Raw genomic sequence first — 19,725 nt, forward strand, 5'->3', positions numbered from 1 at the left:
TTGTGTATGAATAACCATGTTAATAGGTCTTTACAAAAGTTATTCTATTTCCTTGGAATACATTCCCTAAAGATGAAAATTAAGGATTATATGCTAATTCTTCCCTAGCTTCCTTGTAATTAAAATTAAAATAATATAATCATAGCTCAAAATCAGAAATATAAAAGTTTAGTTCTATTTTTTTCTGTTGCTTTTTATAGCTGGAAATTTTAAAAATACATTTTTATGAATTTTTTCATTTTGATAATATTTATTTGTAAACCTAATTCAAGAACACATAAAATAAGATCCATGATTATGCTGGCTTTGTTCCAAGAAAAATAAGCTGGCTTTACATACAAAACTGGTCATGAAAATTACCACATAAACAAACTCAGGAAAAGAAATTGCATGATCATCTCAAGAAATGCAGAAAACCCTTTTGGCATAATCAAACATCCTTTTAGGATAAAAGTTCTGAAAAAATAGCAATATAATGAAAATATCTCAACATAATAAAGACTGTATATGACAAGCTTGTAACCAATGTCATACTAAATGGAGGAAAACTTAAATGAATTTTATTATAATCAGAATCAAGTTAATGATATCCATTTATTTATTCTAATTCAATATAGTGCTTAAAATCTTAGGAAGATCTGTGAAATAAAAGATAATATTGATAAAAGGGATACAAATGGGAAATAAAAAAATAAAGTATATTTGGATATGATATTTTCTGTTATGATGCCTTAAAGACTCCACCAGAAACTCTTATAAACATTTTCAGCAAAATGATAGGTACAAAATTAATAGCTTTCTTTTTAAAGGTTTACTTATTTATTATTTATATAGTGTTCTGCCAGCATGTTTGCCTGCATGCCATAAAAGGGCACCAGAGCTCATGATAGATGGCTGTGAGCCATCATGTGGTTGCTGGGAATTGAACTCAGGTCCTCTGGAAGAACAGCCAGTGCTCTCAACCTCTGAGCCCTATCACCAGTCCCGATAGCTGGTGCTTCTTCTCCTTCTCCTCCTGCTCCTGTTCCTCCTCCTCCTCCTCCTCCCTCTCCTCCTCTTCTTCCTCCTTTCCCTTCTCTTTCTTCTTTTGGGTTTTTGAGACAGGGTTTCTCCATGTAGTTTTGTTGCCTGTCCTGGATCTTGCTCTGTAGACCAGGCTGGCCTCAAACTCGCAGAGATCTACCTGGCTCTAGCTACCGGGTGCTGGGATTAAAGGCGTGTGCCACCACTGCCCAATAGCTTCTTATAAACAAATAACAAATACATTGTGAAATAAATTAGAAATATAGTCTCATTCAAAACCCCTTCCCTCAAAAAATACCTCAGAGTAAACCAAACCACAGAACAGAAAGATCTCTGAAATGAAAACTAAAACACTGAAACTAAAAATGAAACAAAACACTAAAGAATGAAATTAGACAATGGAATAACTTCCCATGCTCAGAGACTAAAGGACTAATATTGCAAAAATGGTTATGCCTTCAAAAGCAATCTACAAATTTAACTGCAATCACTCACAGAAATCCCAGTGTCTTTCTTCACAGGTATTGAAAAATTACCTTTAAGCTTCATTTGGAAGTACTAAAGACCATAGATATCCAAAGCAGGCTTGAGCATAAGAACAATCCTAAAGGGATTACTATATTTTATCTTAAGTTATACTACCAAACCAAGTGAGTACAATAGCAAAGTACTGTCACAAAACAGACATGTGAGTCAGTGCAACAGAATTGAGAAATAATTCACACAGGTACAATCAACTGATTTTGGGTGAATATACTCAAAAACTATTTCTGGGGTGAGTTAGTAACTTCACCAGACAGTTCTGGAAAGTTTGGATATCCATATGTAGATACATGAAACAAGATTCATCTCTCATCCCCTATTCCAAAATGACCAACAATTTTAACCTAAGATCTGAAATTCTTAGAGAAAAAAGTATCAGCATAGTCAAAAGGACATCAGTCACGTTGGAAATAATGTCAACAAGTACTGGAGTTATCACCATCTCAGACCTCAAATTATACTGCAGAGCTATAGTAATAAAAACAATCCAGCATGGTATTGACAAAAACAGATGTGTTGATCAAATGAATCTAATTGAAGACCCAGATATAAGTCTTCACAGTGATGGACACATGATTTTTTAACAAAGAAGTCAAAGTACACACCAGAGAAAAGACACTATCTTCAGCAAATATTGCCATTCAAACTGGATGGCCACTGTAGAAGAATGCAAACAGATCCATATTTATCAACCTGCACAAAAACTCCAACTAGATCAAGAGCCTCAACATAAGACAAGATGTCTTGAAATTGATAGAAGAAAGTGTGGAATAAGTTTGAACTCATTGGTTCAGGAAAGAACTTTCTGAACAATAGCATAGGGCATTAAGACCAACAACCAATTACTGGGACTTCATGAAACTAAAAAGCATTGCCATAAAAAAGTATGGCAAAGGCAGCACCATTCAGGTAAAGTAACAGTCTATAGAATAGGAAAAGATCTTACCAACTATACACATGATAGAAGATTTATCTGAAATACATAGAGAACTAGAAATATTGAGTATCGAAATCCAATAACTCAACTTAAAAAAAAAATAGAGTACAGAACTAAGTAGGGGGCTCTCAAAAGATGAAACACAAATGGCTGAGAAACACTTAAAGAAATAGTCAACATCCTTAGCTATCAGGAAAATTCAAATTGAACTACTATGAGATTCCATCCTATACCAATCAAAATGGTCAAGATCAATAAAAGAATTGAAAACAGGCTGGTGTGGAAGATGACCATTGCTGGCAGGAGTAAAAAGTTGTACAGCCACTATAGAAATGCATCTTCAGGGAGCTCTGAGTCAGCTATACCATTCTTGGTACTGTACACAAAGGACTCTACATACAACTACAGAGACACTTCCTTGTTCTGGTCATTGCTGCTCAATTCACAATAATAAGAAATTGCAAACAGCCTAGATGTTCATCAACTGATGAATAAATAATGAAAATTTGGCACATGTAAAATGAAATATTATTTACCTGTTAGGAAAAATTAAAACGGTAGGTAAAGGAACAAATCACCCTTTAAGAGTATTGTAATTGGATGGCAGATGGTAGGGGCAGGTGTGGATAATAAGGATGAGTGAAGATGGTCAAGGCAGGGGTAGATGGTGACGATGGATGTTGATGAAGCCTCTCAGGTGTAGTGAGAAACTATCAGAGAAGACCATTTTATGGCTAGCGATTACAGAATATTTATGGTAAATGTGCATTTCTCCACACTGGTTCTCTCCCAAATCCAATAAATAGATGCAGATTATGTAACTTGCAAAGGATGATTATATGTGAAAAATAAGTTCCCAGACTGGAAAAATGAAGCATTAAATTTACAAAAGCCTTGTACACAGTAATTGTAAAGCAAAATAAATTTTGATTTTAGTAAAAACAAAAAATAGTTGTCTTAGCTCAATAATGCGAGAAATGGATTTTAAAGAGGACTAGAAATTCAGGGTGGGATATGTCGTAGAATATTATTTTAAGATGTGTTACATTTGTTTGTGCTGTGGAATGTTTGTTTAGGGATACAAAGATGTTTTGCATTCTTTCATGTTGTATTTGTTTAACTCTGTGAAACTGTGTTACTGTGCCTGTCTAAAACATGTGATGGTTGAATAAAGAGATGAATGGCCAATAGCAAGGCAGAAGAAAGGATAGGAGGAGCTGGCATGCAGAGAAAACATACAGAAGGTGAAATCTGGGAGGAAATGAAGAAGGAGTGAGAGAAGGAGGAGGACACAGGGGCCAGCCACCCAGCTACACAACTAGCAATGGAGTAAGAAAGAGAGATGTACAGAAATAGAAAAAAGGTAAAATCCCAGAGGCAAAAGGTAGATCAGCTAATTTAAGTTTTAAAAAGCTGGCAAGAAACAAGCCAAGCTAATGCTGGGCATTTATCACTAAGAATAAGCCTCCATGTGTGATTTATTTGGGAGCTCAGTGGTGGGCCCCCCAAAGAGCACAGGGTAAAAACAACCAACTACATGGATGTGTCAGAAAAATCAAAGCAAATGGGGAAATAAAAAAGAGATGCACTGGTACTAATAATATCCCCCCCCCAGGTCCCAGACACTGCTGGGACTAAACACAGTTTAAATCCAGATTATCCTAATAATTATGGTTAAGGGAAAGGGTATCTTTAATACAGTTTCAAAGCTTCTTAAGTCCCACAGATGTGCAGCTGCTGAGATCTGATAGTCCTCTGACAGTTCCAATGTCTGAATAGTCTGAACAAACTATTTTAGGCATGGATGACTAGGGTTATCATCACCTTTGCCTAACCATTTGGTCCAATGGAAAACAAAGAAAATCACAAAAGTCCAAAGATCAATAATGTGGATGTAAGTCTTCATGGCACACCCATATTCAACAGTCTCTGAAGCTTGTCAGGAACCAGAGCCCCAACACCAGGGGCCTGCAGTACATGGGTTGGCAGATACCTATTCACCAGGATCTAAGGATCTGCATTTATCCCCACAGGCTGCACCAGTTTCTTGGTGCCTTGCTTTCTGCTTTCTCTGGGCTTCTGTGAATCTCAGTGCCACATGCTGGACCACCCGGTCCACAGATATTCAGAGAGCAGCCAGAAATTCTACAAATGGTTTTCAGTTTATTCTCAGCAGGATTAACACCTCTCTTTAAATTCTCATCTCCTCAAAGCCTTTCAAAAGTGGAACTGCTCATGGAAAAGCTTGAAATACTTCAGTCTCTATTTCAAATCCCAGTAAGTCCTGAGTAGTAGAATCAGACTGTCTCATTTGAAAGTTCAAATAACTTACTGATGGTTCAGGATTGTCTCTTGCTGGCTTCCTGACTCAATATGTGGAGTGCTCTTTGAGATGATGGCTCTTCTTTGCCTATCATCTCAAAGAGGAGTAATATGTGAGCTCTAAGACATTAGGAGAGATTGGGGGGCAGTAGGAGTAATGACACTATGGTTTGCAAGTATAGATTGGAGTGGAGATGGTGATTTATGTTATATTGAAGGAAAATAAGACATTGTAGTGTTTTAGTGGGGTTGTTTTCCTAAGTTCAAGCCGTTGCAGTGACCTTTCAGTAATTCATGCCCATTCTTCTTTTTTTCTCCCATTCTATAATATGCAGCATTATTTTTCCTGATATTTGGCCCAGTTCCATTCTTTTCACAACCCCACTAAAACATGGTAATGTCTTATTTTCCTTCAATGTAACTTAAATCACCATTTCATTTCATTGTAATCTACACTTTCCAAACCAGAGTGTCATTACTTACACTGCTCCCCAAATCTGTCCTGCTGTCTTAGAGTTCCCATATTGCTCCTCTTTGAGATAATAGGAAAAGAAGATCTACAGAAGATCTGACTGTATGATATCAGGGTGTTTTTGACTCAAATACACTCCACTTTAAGTCTGACAGAAAGCACAGCACAGATAAGAAATTGAATAATTATCAAGTGCCAATATCTTTCCCAGTCTCATAATTCCAAAATCCTTCTTGTTAGTGTAGCAATATACAATGCAAAGGACTAGATTTATTTAGAGACAATCTTTGGTATTTTTCTCATCTTTTGCTATTCTGCACTTTATAGGCCATAGTTTGTCCCATCTTTGCCTTACATCATATACCAACTTTGAAAGTTATGTAGATTTTATATGGCAAGCTTCTGGAAACAGGCATTCTCCAAATAAACAATAGATGCAGATTCTCTTGGAGTAGTTCTAGAGGCAAGCATTATTCATTACAAAAAGTTTTCATATATGAAACAATCCTGTGGACATTTAGAATTCTATAGATCTTTACAGAGTATCAGTTATAGGGTGACCTAGGCACCTGATATATTAGAACTAACTGTATAGCTAGATCATAGATGACTTAAAGAGTAATAAGAGCATTGGTCTATGTAATAGTTTATTCAATACTCCCAAGAGCTCTGTTTCAGAGTAGAAGAAAAATCAATGCTTCACTAGTACATTTCACAGAAAAGTGGTAGCAAATTAGAATTGGCAGCCTATTAACAATCAGCATGAAGCATACCTTCATCTTATAAAAAAAAAAAAAAAGAAGGAAATGACTTTTTGTTGTTGCTTTTATTTTGTTTTGTTTTTTTTTTCAAGACAGGATTTCTCTGTGTAGGCTTGACCATGCTAGATAGAACTCACTCTATAGATCAGGCTGGCCTTGAACTCATAGAGCTCTGCCTGGGCTCATAGAGGTTCGAAGAGACTGCATGGGATTGACCTAGGCTCTCTGCACCTCTTACAGTTGTGTAGCTTGGTCTTTTTGTAGAACTCCTAACAGTAGGAGCAGGGGCTGTCTCTGACTCTGTTGCCTGCTTTGGGGACCCTTTCCTCCTACCAGTTTGCCTTGTCCAGCCTTAATAGGAGAGCAGATGCCTAGTTTCACTGCAACTTTTTATGCCATGGCTAGGTGGTATGCATGGGAGGTTTGCCCTTTTCTGAAGAGAAATGGAGGAGAAGTAGATGGAGGTGGGGTAGGGTAGAAGGGACTGGGAGGAGAGCACAGAGAGGAAACTGAGGTCAAGATATAAAATAATAAAATAAAACAAGTAATAAGAAAATACAACACAGGACAGGTGAGGTTTGTCTTGACTAGAAAAAAGGAAAGGCCGTATGTGACAATGGAGGGCTAAGGACAGAGAAAGCTCTAGAAGCAGGATCCTGGTTTTAAGGAAACTATGTCTTCTCTCTCCAGTCTACTAAGCCCATTCTCTTTTGTTTATTATAAAATTTATATTCATATTAAGTAGGAGTTTCCTTTTAATGATCCTTAAAGGTTCTTCTAGCCTATGAGTTGTATCTTTTGCCCTGCCAATCTTTTGCACTGATGGACAGGCAGAAAGAACCCTGAACCAGACTTTAAAGGAAAGTGGAAGCTACATTTTTCAAATATGAGCCCTTTACCCTTCTGTGAACCCACGTCATTCTGGTTAGACATTTGCATGTACTTCATTATAATTCCATAAGGCAACACAGTTTTTTAGAGCAAAATAAAATTCTTCAGTGCCAAGAGATTCTTCAGCTGGCAGAGAAAGACATGAATTGTTCAGTGCTTTAATTAAAGAGATATTATTTCCAAGTCTTTTTTAAGCTGAAGAAAAGTAATTTGGGGCCAGTTTGAAAGTTATTCATTTATTATATGCCAGAGGTTCATTATTTGTGGGAAATGTTCTGGAAAAATTCTGACTAAGATGAGAAGGGCCACTTCTCTGCTGTTCAAAGTGTCAAACCAATGGAGGTCTTTATCATAACGGCTTTTGTCTGCAAAGATTAAAATTCCTCACTGCTGGCTATGATGGCATGGCTCTTCTATAATGTGGAAAAACAGGTCACATATGCAATTTCATCTCAATGGACGTAGTAATGTCTATTTCCTCTTTATGTTTGGGGAGATTAGGAGAAGACAGAATGAGGAAAATGGCTAGTTAAATGTAGCTATCAAAATACAGATGATGAGTCCTCATGGTTTTCAGGCCCCAAAGTTCTAGAGTTTAGGGATAAGCAAATGATGAAGATGTGCAGTTTAACAGAGCTTAATCAAGTGAACCCAGAAACCTGATTTTTTTTTCTCTGCAGGTAATGTGTTTAGCTAAGTAGGTCTACTTGAAATGGGCTTTGTTATGTGACTTGTTTTGGTTATAAGCAAAAAAAAAACATGTATTCATATCAGATAGCAGGAGAGCTGACAGACAAATAAGAAGGCGAATCATGAGTTCTTTGGGAGTAACTTGCTGGAACATAGAACTAGAAGGCAGCCAAATCACCAAGAAATTCAGTGCATCACTTACAAACACTACTGAAGAATCAGGCTCCCACTGTTTCCCTGCAGCATTAATAGCTGCACCACTGGAGAGTCCTATCTTCCACTCCACTGTTGGCATCTTACGTAATATCACAGACAGGAAAGACCTTGTGAGCACCTATGGAGGCCTCCCAAGGGAATGCTAACACATCTGGTTTTCCATGAGGGTCTCTTGTGGGTAGTCATTGATCATAGCTGTTCTTCAAAAGGCAATGGTGCCAACAAAGATGGCTGTGTTTGAAAACATTTCCACAGGATGAGGTCTGAGATTACACAAGTTCACAGAAGGATGGGTCTCTGGAAAAAAATGACTCTTGGGAATTAAGTGATGAGAAACCAATATTGGAACAAATGCTTATATCATTTGTAATGAGAAATCCATTTCCCCCATGAGGGTTGGCCAGGTCATCTAACACGTTCCTAGAAGAGAACCTTCATAAATGTCAGATGCTGTAGCAAAAATATTCTCAGATAGGTAGCTAAGCTTCCAACCAACTAAGTAAATTCCTAACTAAGATCACCATTCTGGAGGAAAATATAAACTGGAACTACAGCACAAGAATATTCTCTGATGGCTTCTTCACCTTATGGCCAGAGTGAAGGCTTTGGATGTCTCTCCCAGAAATTAGACTTGGGTCCATATTAAGCCTGCTGTATAGTTGTGTGACACCTTCTTTACTCAGTAAGAGGTGGAGGGCATAGGTCCTCTGTTTATGCTCTTCTATAGCTTGAGGTCCAGAAGCTAAGACACTAGTAGAAAGCATTTACTGGTTGGTTATAATACTAGGATATTGCCATAGAAAACAGGCTGTAGGACAGAGATTAGCATTCCTCAAGTTATTAAAGCATGTTCTTGGAGTCTACACCCACAAGATAGGGGTGGAAAGGCAAGGTGTGGCAAAGGAAAGTGTCATGATCTGAGGGTCTTTCAAGGCTGAATGCTCTAGGAGAGAGAAATGACTTTGGGTATGAGATAATGTCAGAAAGGACCTGGCAGAAAAGCATTGTCTGTCTAAAGCACTGCCAGCCTCAGGACAAATGGTTTTTATTCTTGAAGAGAAACCATGGTAGATAATACTGTATCTATCCTACACAAGTGTGTAGTGGTTGTGAAGGGCAGAGCCTCCTCTCATGGTTCCAATCTTAGCAGAGCAAAGATATGAAAAAAAGAGTATAGTGGCAGAGGTGCTTACTAATTAATTAATGATTAATTAACAACCATAATAACCATGTAGAGAAGTAGATTCTCTTTACCTGGGCCTCTCCCTGGGACTGTTCAAATGTGCTTTCTTAGTCTGAGGTAGACTTAGCAATTCACATCAAAATTGTATAATGTTGAAATTGGGAACAGAATATTCACAGTGAACAAACTTAACAAGCAAAACCTAAACCAAGTAACTAAGAATAACACCAGCAACAAGTCGTGTATGTGTTATATAACATTAAAACCACATAATATGGAAGGAAAATTACCTCTAGGAATCAATTTCCAGAACACAGAACTCCAGCCTAATTGTATACAAATAAATCAGAGAACCACAAATTGGGTGTTTTTAGATAGCAAGAAAATATTGGTAATCCTTAAAACTGCCAAAGTCACAATAAGAAAGAAACATTTGAAAGTGTTGTGGAATAAAGGAAACTATAGAAACATTAGAATGAAATGCAACATGAGGTCCTGTATCAAACGCCAAACAGAAAAAGGACACTGTTATGAAAATTAATGGTGAGCTGCAGAGATGGCTCAGCACTTAGGAGCACTTGTTTGTTTGGTTTTTTTTTTTTTGCTTGTTTGTTTGCTTATTTGTTTTCTTTTCTTGCACAGGAGTTGGGTTCAAGTTCCAGTACACACACAGTGACTCACAACTGTTTTTAACTCATTCCAGGGGATCTAATGCCCTCTTCTGACCTCTATAGGCACCATGTATGTACATGGTACCCAGATATATATGCAAATAAAATTTCCATACACATAAAGCAAAGTAAACATAAAAGACAAAAAATATTGGTACTTACACAATTTCTGATTTTTATTTGACAGTATTATATTGGTTTCTTACATTTACTTTAAAGAAGCCAGATGTAAAATCTCAATATTATATTTGCAACTTTTCTATAAATCTAAAATTACTTTAAAAGTTAAAAGATTTATTATATAAGTAACAAGACTCTTATTTTAAAATTTATAAGTAAAATCAAATGGCTATGATTAAATAATTCATCTTTGTTTTATTAATTAATTTATATTTTACTTGACAAATTATATATGTTTTTATGCAGGTGTACCTAATACTGAAGTGTGCATTCATCATGAAGTGACTCAGTCAAGCTGGCAAACATGGTAGTTTTAATGAGAATGTCTTCCATATGCTCAGATGTTTGAAGACTTGGTACCCAGTTGATGAGACCTTGTTGGAGGAAATATGTCACTGAAGGTGGCCTTTGAGAGATTAAACACCCATGTCATTTCAAGCTTGCTGTCTCTGCTTTGTACTTGTTGTTCATAGATGTGATTCCTCAGCTTCCTGCTGTAGTCATCATGCTTACACTCTGCCATCTTGGACATTTATACTCCTCTGGAGCTATTAATCTAAATAAACTCTTCCTTCCATGAATTTCCTGGCTCATAGTGATTTATCACAGAAATAGAAAAGTAACTACTACAACATGCAATACCTCAAATGCTTCCACTTTGTGGGCAATGAGATCACTGGGGTGAGGACCTATTTAGCAGGAAGGGAGACTTTGAGGCTGTGGATGACAGTCTTTCAGGTACTTGATCTACTCCCATGGGCACATAATGTGCAATAAATCACTACCAGTGAGGTACCCATGGCTGCCGCACAGAAGCTGGGCAGATCTTATGAAATAAGAAGTTTGGTTTAGGTCTCAGCTGACCATTTTTATACAGTAGGAGACTAGCATTTCACAGGACAGGGAATTCTTCCATCTGAGCCCTAGAGCAAAAGAGATCACAGCCAACCTGTAGCCAGCATATCATCCAAGTAAGGAAACATGTTTCTTAAGAGTCACTGGGAGTTTGCAGCTGTGTGTTCCCACAGGCATTCCCAGTAGAACAACACTGCAATCATGAATGAGTGTACAATGAATGAATAACTCAGGCTCCTTTACAATTGGAAAGAACCTCATTCATCATTCCATAGAGCGTCTCCTAAACAGCTTCCCAGAGAATCCAAGAAGGCCTACAGAATGCAAATGAGGACAGGAGCCATATAGAGGGATGAACTGTGTCTGACCCAGCAGGAAGTATCCTTGGTGATTATTTCTCAAGAGCCACACAAATCATGATAAATATTGTAGTTTGAGTTTTCATGCCTGGCCCAGAGTCAGGACAAATCTCTCTCACCTGCCAGGCCTATAGACGCTCAGACCCAACCAAGAAAGCACACAGAAACTTACATTGCTTACAAACTGTATGGCCGTGGCAGGCTGCTTGTTATCTACCTTTTCTATCTTAAATTAACCCATTTCTGTTAGTCTATACTTTGCCACGTGGCTTGTGGCTTACCAGTGTCTACATGTTGCTTCTCATGGCGGCAGCTGGCAGTGTCTCTCTCCAGTCTTCTACTTCCCAGAATTCTCTACTCTCTTGTCCCGCCTATACTTCCTGCCTGGCCACTGGCCAATCAGAACTTTATTTACACAGAGCAATATCCACAGCAAAATGCCTCCAATCCTTAGAAGTTTGTAGGGCCAGACTGGGCTCTTCTCTCTTTCCTGCCTATTTCTCACCCAGAAATTACTGAATGAATACAAGTTTTACTCTCAATTCCTATTTTCATCAGTTATGAAATGCAATTTGATATATCAGAGGTGACTTTTATACTTGTAAAGTTTTCCAAGGTGCTTTTGCTCTGCACTAAAAAATACATAATTTCATATATGCTTGGTACTTCATAGATTCTGGAAAAAAAGTAGTTTGTCCCATCATTATTTTATTTTACAATGTTTAATGTTTCCATTTTAGGTTTTTAACAGTGATTGAACATACCCACAGTATATACCATAATGCTTTGACATATATACACACTGAATGATTACCACAATCAAGTTACTTAACACACCCTCCTGTTCCAAACACAACTTCTATTTTGAATGTTTATCTTGGGGGATATTCAATAACACTGTGAACTCCAAGTTTTCATTTGAGTTAATTTAAATACAATTAACCTTGAGTTAGGAGGCTAAGTTAGCAACTAGTTGACAGAAAATAATCGTGGAGCATCAGAGGGCATCTGGAAGAGACAGAGAGACACACTGGACGTAGGAGGGAGAGATTTGGAGTGGCAGAGCTGTTTTTGTTTGGTGACGCAGGACAGGCTCTTCTGGAAATGCCAGCAAGGAGAGAAGGTTAGTGAGGTACTACTCAACTTCTCTGGGGCAGCAGGTAAAAACATCCTGTGGGTCTCGAGTATTGCTTATAAATAGAATGACAGGGATTTAGTTACAGCTACTTTTAGCAGCAGTAGCAAGGTCAGCGCCTGCAGGAAAGAATTCCCACCAGGCTGTGCCCTGAATGGCTTGGCCACTGCCAGAAAAGCAGGCCAATAATTTCGGAGTCTCCATTCCTGGGTGAAATAGCAGTAGATTAAGGTGCAGTCAATATGCTGAAGATAAAAAAAAAAAAAAAAACAGAGTTGTTCATCTTAAAATAATCATGCTCCCAGGCAATGCTGATCATCATTTTACTTTCTTCTTCTATGAATAGAACTTTTCCCAACTCTACATAGAAAATCATTCAAGAAGAATCATCTTTTGTCTTGGGGGGGTATATTTCACTAGTCATAATGATCTCAGGGTCCACCCATATTGTTGCAGATGGTAATGATTCATTATTTTATGGCTGAATAATACTGGGTTAATTTTCCAAATCCATCTTCTGTCACTGCAGAATCAGAACTAGTGTTGTGTATTGAATAAAAACTTGGAGAGAGAGAGAGAGAGAGAGAGAGAGAGAGAGAGAGAGAGAGAGAACACAGAGAGAGAAATCTGGAATTGGGAGGCATTTGGGGATGGTGTGGAAGCCTAGTGCAGTGGAAACTTCCTCTAATCTATGAGGGTGATCCTAGGGAAGATCCCTAACAATGGAGGATACAGAGTCTGAACTGGCCATCTTTTGTAGCCAGGCAAGGCTTTCAGTGGTGAGACTGGACTACATTTGGTTGAATTTTTCAAGAAGGTCCCATGGAGATCCCTAAACAACCCAGGATGATGCTTGGACAGAGAGTCACACTCTGAAAACTGACAACTGGACACCTTCAAGGATAACATCCATACAGCTCATGAACATTGAATGTAGAGAGGTCAAGCTGGAGCCATCATGGAACCTTCACTTCTATGTTCTAGTCTCCTTGCTCCAAGAAAGTACTCTGCAGGATATGGAAAGAGGAACCTAGACAACAACCTAGCCACAAAAGCCTGGACCTACAATGTATCCTGCCTGCAAGATGTGCTGGGGCAATGGTGGCAAAAAACTTGTGGGTGAGGCCAACCAAAATCTGGTTTAACTTGAAACCTACACCACAAAAGGAAACCTATGCCATGCACTTCTTGGATGGCCAAGAAGGGGAGGTTGGGTAGCACAGAGACCTAGGATAGAAACAAAAGCAAGTGGCAAAATATATATAAAAAAAATCAGTAAAATGATGAATGATTCCTAATGATATTCTGCTATATTCATAGATTGGTACCTTGTCCAGTCATCATTAGATGGGAGCTTGTGCAAAGATCCGCAGTTAAACATTATGCAGCAGTGAGAAAGAATTTAAAATGGAAGTCTCCATCGGGTCCCTTCCCTTGGAGATCAGTGAACACCATGCAAGGTGGGCATGGGGAGATCATAGGAGTCAGAGAAGATGGAGGACACCACCAGAAGAACACTGCAGACTTAACAAACCAAGCAGGGCTTTCAGAATCTCACAGAGACTGAGGTGGCAAGCATGGGGCTGGCCTTACCAGCCCTCTGTGATGGATGTTAGCCTGTGCTGTTGTGAGACTTCTGACAGTGGGAGCAGGTGTGTTTCTGACTCTTTTGCCTGCTCTTGGGACACGTTTCCTCTTATTGGGTTGCCTTGTCCAGCCTCAATATGAGGATATTTGCCTTGTCTCCTTGTTTCTTGTATTGTTATGTTTGGTTATTGTCTCATGGAGGCCTGCTCTGTTCTGAAGGGAAACAAGGGGAATGGATCTGGGGGAAAGGGGAGGAGGCAGAGAGCTGAAAGGAGTGGAGAGATGGGGTAAAGTGTGGTTTGGACGTTTTGTATGAGAGAAGAATCTACTTTCAATTTAAAAAAAAAGTTAAGAAAAGGACTTCAGCTGCCAAACTTGGCCCCAGTTTCTGGCCATTCAGAGGGCCCTGAGGGTAGGCTCCCCTTTTCCAAGACTACAGGTAGACCCTGCAAATCTCCACACCCTGTCCCCACACCCATCTGCCTGAGACCCCAGCCACTTCCTGAGACTCAGCGACAAGCCCACAGCTCCCATCTGCCCAGGAACTCTCTTCTGGACCAGTGGTGAGTGCCTGGAGTCACACCCAGAGAGGCCTGCACCTAGGTCCCAGCCCTGGGCACCAGCCACTGCAGGGAAGACCTATCCAACTGGGCCTCAAGATCTGGTCATAGGGCAGGACCCCCCACCCCAAAGGGGAGGTTCCCCCTATCCGAGACCCACAGGTGGACCCTACAACCTCCACGCCCTGCCCCCACCCCATCTGCCGGAGACCCCAGCCACTTCCAGACACTTAGAAATCAGCCACCAGCTTCCATTCTGCTCTGGAACTCCCAGCTGGACCACAGAGCCTACAGCTACCATCCGCCCCGGACTCCAATCTGGACCAGAGCTTCGATCCTGTCCTGGAACTCCCATCTGGACAAGAGGAGCTCCCATCTGGACAAGATAAGGAGATCCCAGGGACCTCCTGAGACTTAGAGTCCAGAACGCTGCTCCCATCCCTCCAGCACTCCCATCTGGCCCAGAGCTTCCATCTGTCAACTGGGTCTGGACCCAGTGCAATGATAAGACCAAGAACAAAACCACAAGGAGATGGGCAGACATAAAAGCAGAAGTACATACAACAAAATAAAGAGCAATGCAGCATTACCAGAACCTAGCACTTCTCCAAAAGCTAGACCTGAACATCACATAATGGAAGAAGCAGAAGAAAACAACCTTCTAAGTAACATCATGAAGAGGCTAGAACCTTATATAGAGAAATCAAAAATAAAGTGAAGGAAGAGATAAACAAAAAAATGGGAAGAACACTATAAAAAACTAGAGGAAAGGAAAATTAAAGCAGAAGAAAACAATAAGCCCCTGAAAGAAAATCATGAAAAAACAAGGGAAACAGTCCAAGACCTGAAGAGGGAAAAAGAAAAAAAATGAAGAAGACACTAGCAGAAGGAATGCTGGAAATAGAAAATCTGAGTAAACAAACAGGAACTTCAGAGGCAAGTATAACCAACAGAATGCAAGAGATGGAAGAGAGGATCTCTGGTGTTGAAGATACATTAGAAGAAGTAGATTCATCAGTCAAAGAAAACACTAAAACCAACGAAGTCATGACCTAAAATGTCCAAGAAATTTGGGACACCATGAAAAGAACAAACCTATGAATAATAGGGATAGAGGAAGGAGAAGAATACCAACTCAAAGGCACAGAAAATATATTTAATAAGATCATAGAAGAACACTTTCCCAATTGAAATAAGGAAATGCCTATGAAAATACAAGAAACCTATAGAACACCAAAAAGACTAGACACCCCCAAAAATGTTGCCTTGCTACATGATAATTAAACAACTAAATGTACAGAATAAAGAGAGAATATTAAGGGCAGCAAAGGAAAAAGGCCAAGTGACTTATAAAGGCAAACTCTTCAGAATAATACCCGATTTCTCAATGGAGACTTTGAAAGCCAGAAGAACCTGGACAGATATAATGCAGACATTAAGAGACCATGAATGCCAGCCTAGACTAATATACCCAGCAAAACTTTCAATCATCACAGATGGAGTGAAAAAGACCTTCCAAGACAAAACCAGATTTAAACAATACTTATCCACGAACCTAGCCTGACAGAAAGCACTAGAACGAAAATTCCAACATAAAGAAGTCAGATACACCCATGAAAACACAGGCAATAGATAACACCACAGCAGTAAACCCCAAAGAAGAGAAGTACACACCCACTACCACTAAAAAAATAAAAATAATAATAGGAATGAACAATCAATTATCATTAATATCCCTTAATATCAATGGACATAATTCACCTATAAAATGACACAGACTAACAGAATGGATATGAAAACAGGACCCATCTTCCTGCTGCATACAAGAAACACACCTCAGATTCAAAGATAGACACCTCCTAAGAATAAAAGGCTGGGAAAAGACTTTCCAATCAAATGGTCTTAGGAAGCAAGCTGGTGTAGCCATCTTAATATCCAGCAAAATAGACTTCAAACTAAAATCAATCAAAAGAGATGATGAAGGATATTACATACTCATTGCAGGAAAGATCTACCAAGATGAAGTCTCAATTCTGAACATTTATGCCCCAAACACAAGGGCACCCACATATGTAAAAGAAACATTACTAAAGCTGAAATCACAAATAAAACCCCACACATTAATAGTGGGAGACTTCAACACCCCACTTTCACCTCTGGACAGATTGGCCAAATTGAAACAACAGAGAAATAATGGACTTAACTGATGTTATGGCTCAAATGGACTTAATCAATATCTACAGAACATTCCACCCAAACAAAAAAGAATATACCTTCTTCTCAGCACCCCATGGAACCTTCTCTAAAATCGACCACATACTTGGCCACAAAGCAAATCTCAACAGATACAAAACAATTGGAATAACCTACTGTGTTCTATCAGTCCACCATGGTTTAAAGTTAGATGTCAACAACAACAACAACAACAAAAAAAAACTACAGAAAACCTACAATTTCGTGGAAACTGAATAATGCTCAGCTGAATCACCAATGGGTTAAGGAAGAAATAAAGAAAGAAATTAAAGACTTCCTAGAGATCAGTGAAAATGAATACGCCAGATACCAAAACTTATGGGACACAATGAAAGCAGTGCTAAGAGGGAAATTCATAGCACTGAATTCCCACATAAAGAAGTTGGAGAAATCTCACACTGGTGACTTGACAGCACACCTGAAAGCTCTAGAACAAGAAGAAGCAAAGTCTCACAGGAGGAATAGACGCCAGGAAATTATCAAATTGAGAGCTGAAATCAATACAATAGAAACCAAGAGAACAATACAAAAAATTAATGAAACAACGAGTTGGTTCTTTGAGAAAATCAACAAAAAAGACAAGTCCTTATCCAAACTAACGAAAAGACAGAGAGAGAGCATCCAAATTAACAAAATCAGAAATGAAAAGGGGGACATAACAACAGACAATGAGGAAATCCAGAGAATCATCACATCATACTTCAAAAACCTCTACTCCACAAAACTGGAAAATCTAAAAGAAATGGATAATTTTCTGGATAGGTATCACATACCTAAGTTATATCAAGACCAGATAAACCATTGAAATAGTCCAATAAGCCCTAAGGAAGTAGAATCAGTCATTAAAAGTCTCCCAACCAAAAAAAGCCCTGGACCTGATGGTTGCTCTGCAGAATTCTACCAGATCTTCAAAGAAGACTTAATACCAATACTCTTTAAATGGTTCCACACAATAGAAGCAGAAGGTATATTACCAAACTCCTTCTATGAGGCTACAATTACCCTGATTCCTAAACCAAACAAAAATGCAACACAGAAAGAGGACTACAGACTGATCTTCCTCATGAACATTGATGCAAAGTACTCAATAAAATACTGGCAAACAAACTCCGAGAACACATCAAAACAATTATCCACCATGATCAAATAGGCTTCATCCCAGGGATGCAAGGGTGGTTCAACAAATGAAAGTGCATCAGTATAATACACCATATAAACAAACTCAAAGGAAAAAACCACATGATCATTTCACTAGATGCAGAAAAGGCATTTGACAAACTCCAACATCCCTTCATGATAAAGGTCTTGGAGCAATCAGGAATACAGGGAACATACCTAAACAAAGGCAATCTACAGCAAGCCAACAGCCAACATCAATTTAAATGGAGAGAAACTCAAAGCAATACCACTAAACTCAGGAACAAGGCAAGGCTGTCCCCTCTTCCCATACTTATTCAATATAGTACTTGAAGTTCTAGCCAGAACTTCATAACATAAGGTGATTAAGGGGATACAAATTGGAAAGGAAGAAATCAAGCTCTCCCTATTTGCAGATGACATGTTAGTATACATGAGTGACCCCAAAAATTCAACCAAGGAACTGATACAGCTAATAAAAACCTTCAGCAATATAGCAGGATATAAGATCAACTCAAAAAAATCAGTAGCCCTCCTATATACAATAGACAAACAGGCTGAGGAGGAAATCAGAGATACATCACCCTTTACAATATCCACAAATAATATAAAGTACCTTGGGGTTACTAAAACTATGCATTGAAGGACCTATATAACAAGAACTTTAAGTCACTGAAAAAAAATTGAAGAGGTCAGAAAATGGGAAGATCTCCCATGCTCATGGATAGACAAGATTAATATAGTAAAAATGGCGATCTTACCAAAAGCAATCTACAGATACAACGCAATCCCCATCAAATTACCAACACAATTCTTCCCCAACCTAGAAAGAATAATACTCAACTTCATATGGAAAAAACAAAAAACCCAGGATAGCCAAAAGAATCCTGTATTATAAAACAACCTCTGGAGGCATCAAGATTCCCGACCTCAAGCTCTACTATAGAGCTACCATAATAAAAACAGCTTGGTATTGGCATAAAAATGGACATGTGGACTGATGGAATTGAATTGAAGACCCTGACATTAACATAAGATTTTTTACAAAGAAGCCAAAGCTGTACAATGGAAAAAAGAAAGCATCTTCAACAAATGGTGCTGGCATAACTGCATTTCAACGTGTAGAAGGTTGCAAATAGATCCATATCTTTCACTGTGCACAAAACTTAAATCCAAGTGGATCAAAGACCTCAACATAAATCCAGTTACTCTGAACCTGATAGAAGAGAAAGTAGGAAGTATTCTTGAATGCATTAGTACTGGAGAACACTTTCTAAATATAACACCAGTAGCACAGACACTGAGAGAAACAATCAATCAATGGGACATGTTGAAATTGAGAAGCTTTTGTAGAGCAAAGGACACAGTCAACAAGACAAAGTGACAGCCTACAGAATGGGAAAAGGTCTTCACCAACGCCACATCTGACAGAGGGCTGATATCCAGAATATATAAAGAACTCAAGAAATTAGACATCAAAATGCCCAACTGTCCAATTAAGAAATGGGCTATAGAACTAAACAGAGAAAGCTCAAATGGCTGAAAGACATTTAAGGAATTGCTCAACATCCCTAATTATCCAGGAAATGAAAATCAAAACGACTCTGAGATACCACCTTACACCTGTCAGAATGGCTAAGATCAAAAACACAGAAGACAGCTTATGCTGGAGAGGATGTGGAGCAAGGGGAACTCTCCTCCACTGCTGGTGGGAATGCAAGCTTGTACAGCCACTTTGGAAATCAATATGGCACTTACTTAGAAAATTGGGAATCCATTTCACCCAAGACGCATATACCCAAGGAATGCTCAATCATACCACAAGGGCATTTCCTCAGCTATGTTCATATCAGCATTGTTTGTAATAACCAGAACCTGGAAACAACCTAGATGCCCTTCAACTGAAGAATGGATAAAGAAAATATGGTATATATACACAATGGAGTACTA

This window comes from Onychomys torridus, chromosome 1 (assembly GCF_903995425.1).
Source record: "Onychomys torridus chromosome 1, mOncTor1.1, whole genome shotgun sequence".
NCBI lineage: Eukaryota > Metazoa > Chordata > Mammalia > Rodentia > Cricetidae > Onychomys > Onychomys torridus.